The sequence below is a fragment of the Penaeus chinensis genome, chromosome 17, assembly GCF_019202785.1.
Source record: "Penaeus chinensis breed Huanghai No. 1 chromosome 17, ASM1920278v2, whole genome shotgun sequence".
NCBI lineage: Eukaryota > Metazoa > Arthropoda > Malacostraca > Decapoda > Penaeidae > Penaeus > Penaeus chinensis.
Window position 1 is genome coordinate 13,441,291 of NC_061835.1, and position 4,415 is coordinate 13,445,705.

A 4,415-nucleotide genomic window follows, 5' to 3' on the forward strand; every position below is an offset into this window, starting at 1 on the left:
CGAAGGTAAATTTACTCTTACGGATTTGCTATTGACTGGAGCAGAATTTCCATTGATATCGTTATATAGATATTCAATGAGCTGCTGTACACTCTAAAGAAATGCACAACATATTTAGCATGTATAATAAAATGCCATCAGCATCTGGTGTTCACAGGCGGTCAGTCGGTCACCCATCCAAGCACGGACCCGACTCAACGTTGCTTAACTTTGCTGATCGGACGAGAAGAGGTGCTTTCTACGTTTGCAATAGTGTGGTTAATAATCAGAATGTTAAAAATCATACGCAGATGACACAGTCATTTTATACTATTTTTCTGGCTCTGGAACACTACAAGGAACAATATAGAACCAAAGTTTCAAAACTGCCACCAAATTCGTTACTAAAGAACAGTCGTGATATTTTTCTCAGACTGATAGCATTATTAGTCATTTTATTCTTATGGTTCTTTTGTAGGTACCATTACTAGTATTATGATTCTTAGGAACACAACTATCATTATTATCATTATCATCTGTAAATCTTATGAGGGCCAGGCGAAGGCACCGGAGTCGTTTGGACGGGGAGCTACAATACGGAGTGTGAGACGGTTTTCAGCCTTCATAAATTGCTTATGTTGGGTTGATTTTTTTCATTTTATCATTCAATTTAATCAGTTGATAACCTTTCATATTGAATTCCTTGACTGTATTAGTTCAACAATTTCCTTAACTTCAGCTGCAAGATATTTCATAACATTACTTGCACTAAACTTGAGTTAGTTACTGCTGTAGCATAGGAAGTATCGAACTTTTATGTTAACCTTTCCATTTTCTTCAGCTCCCATACAATAACCTTATTTTCATTATCATTTATTTATTTATTTATTTATTTTTGTCAATTTCTCAGACTCCATCGTGTTTGCACACATACACGTAAACATGTACATAAACAAACACATAAATACTGTATACCAATTTTATTGGCAATGCTGTAAAGTACCTGCTTCCTGATTAGTATGAGTACATATCAGACACTGTTCTGTGCACTGGATGAGGGATCTAGTTTTATCCACTTGTTTTAGCATGTGAGGCAAAAATTACAAGTAATTACATCAAACCACCAACAGATTGTGCGCAAAATCATCGCCTTCACTCGCTCGCATCAACATCCACCTTCGTAAGAGGTATTTTCTAATTCATTTTTGATTTCTTTTATTTACACTCTTATTCTCTGACACGTATTGGGTTTTCGCATAACATTACAGAGCACCAATTAATCAACGAGCATGTAGAATATGTGTATAGTTGGTAGAAAGATGTTTAAAGCAAGGTTTTATCGGTAAAGTAAGCAGTTTTTCTTTGGTGATGTCACTGTCACTTTTATCTTTAGATATGTTTTCATTATCGCTAATCTTGGCGATCTTATTTTAAAAATCATGGGACACACGTTTACACACACACACACACACACACACAATGTATTGAGTCCGTACTGTATGTGCATGGGCTCACGCACACAACCACATACACATGCACACACACAATGTAAGAGTGCGTACTGTTTGCACATGTGAACACGCACACACACAACCTTGCGCAAATATACACAGACATATTTACATCCTCATACACACACAGATACACATACACTTCCTTATACACATACGTTCACATAACCTTACACATATGTTCATATATATGTATATATGTGTGTGTGTGTGTGTGTTTGCTTATGTGTGTATGTGTGTGTGCGTATGTGTGTATGTATGCTTGTGCGTGCATGCATATATCTAGAATATGCCATAGACATGTATATGAACAAAATCATGATAAAAATGCAATGGGAAATTTAATTAACCTATATCTTTAGCTTCGCATATAATGCAATGTGTATATATATATATATATGTGTGCGTATGTCTGTGTTTATTTTGTATAATGTCACTTATAACAGATTAGATGACAGCAAAGTAAATAGTTTTGTATTCAGCTTTCCTTTTTATAGTTATTTTTATTTCACTTTAGTTAGTGGATTTGAGAAAATGGAAGGATTAATGAGATGGAACAAATGTGCACATATAATATTATTTTCTTTTCATATTCTGAAAGGAATATTCTATTAATAATCAATTATGTATAAGTACTAGCTAATTTCACATCAGTCTTTAATATCTCGTGCATCTTTTCTTGATTTCTCCTGTCTTCGTAATACCGTACATATTTTTTCATGGTGTATATAATTCCTCATACCCTTCCTTGAATGTTTTTCTTTTGGCAATTACTAATGCTCTTTTGTTTCCGTGATATCATGTTTTTTTTGTTGTTTTTTTTCGAATTACTTTAATATGTTTTGCGCTCTTTAACTATATGAAATTCCCTCTGCAATTTTCATTACCTAATCATTAATACTTCTTGTTCGTAATTTGTTCCACTTATTCTTGGTGGAAGCAAAAAGATCAGTAGCCTTAACTTAAAGAACATTATTCAAAGATTGGTATGAGAATTTAGTTACAGCAGGGGAAAGATTGTGCGAAGAGTAGGAATTAACCAAGAATAGATGTAGGAGAAATGCCATGGCCAAGATTTATAACTATAGAATTAATGAATAATTTCATTTTCAAGATGAAATGTCGATTTTAAATTTTATGGATTATATTAATAAATTGACTGTATTCTTAAACAGCTGATATGGGATCTTTTCCGTTTGGCGTACAGCGCTAAAATTAATTTTAATATAGATTTTCAATAGACAACCGTTTTAAGGAGAAACGAACAGTTTTTTAAGTTATTTTCCTTTGAAGTTATTTTCTCCCTATCTAATCCATATTTCTGTATTTTCAGAGTGAAATCATGGAGAAGAACCTAACCTAACCTAACCCCTAACCTAACCTAACCTAACCCAACCCAACCCCTAACCTAACCTAATCCAACCCCTAACCTAACCCCTAACCTAACCTAACTTAACCTAACCTAACCCTAACCTAACCTAACCTAACCTAACCTAACCTTTTTAAAGTTTGAATTCCTTCAGTAATAGATAGGAAGAAAATAACTTTAAAGGCAAATAACTCAAAAACTGTTAATTTCTCCAAAAAAAAAATAATGTGATATTCTGATTCTACGGACAAAAAAATACATAGAAAAATATATATTAAAATCACTTTTAGCGCTGTACGCCAAACGGAAAAGACCCCTGATATGAATTATAAATTATGTTATGTATAAATTCTCATTTTGTCATAAGCTGATTTTTTCCATTACACATATCAGTGATAATTTACATAGTTTTTTAATTACAATGAAAGAGTAGCATTACAACTAGAATAAAAGTTACAGCCTTATTTTATTGTCTGATATTCGTTATCTTCTCAACATTGAAATATCAAATGAAGACTATATTCAAAATGCGGTTAGGCAAAAGTGAATGCCCAAACATGATAATAGTTATAAAATGCATATAAAACTGAGTGAGACATTGTATATGGTTATAAATATGTGTATAAATGCAACTGTATCTCTTGCACATCGCCATCAAGTTAAGTCGGAAGTGCTAAACAGTATAGGTAACTACAAGTAGAAATACCAATTACTACTGAATCTTCAATTTGAGTGCTTCCATATAACCTTTTTTGCTACTACTGTGTTGATACTTCTTATTCTTATCATTGGATTCATTCGTTGTATGTATAGTATAATTATTACCAGTATTTTCATAATTATTATCACGATGATTGTTATAAATGCTCAGGCTGTTGAAATCGGCTTCATTTTCATTTTCTCGTCAATAGAAAAACTTTAGTCATGCTATCTGCTCTACATGTGGGAGCGAAGCAACGGAAAATGAGAAGAAAAGAGAATCCATGGAGATGTGTCTATATATAAATATATATATATATATATATATATATATATATATATATATATATATATATGTATATATATGTAGAGAGAGAGAGAGAGAGAGAGAAGGGGGATCTTTATAGATACATACATATATATGTGTATGTATATATGTGCTGTATGTATAGATTTATACATATAAATACAGATAATTATAAATACTTACATAAGAAAAATGTATATGTAAATATATATTTATGTGTATATGAATATATTATATAATCTATATAAAATGTATAACTTTTGGGAATTGTAAATTGGTTTCGACTAGGTCCGCAGTAATATCAAATATATTTAATTGAATGCACGTTAAATATTTACCATTCTAGGGTGTTGCAGGTAATTTTATTTTTGTACTATCAAAGGAAAACAATGTATATACAAAGGAATTTTAAAGTGTATATTTAGTAACTATATCAAAACTAACGACAATGCTCACAATTCATATGTATGTGTGTATTTTATAAGTATTGATAATTATACATATGTATGTGTTTAAGCAGATGTTTATATGCATGTTTGTGTATGTGTTG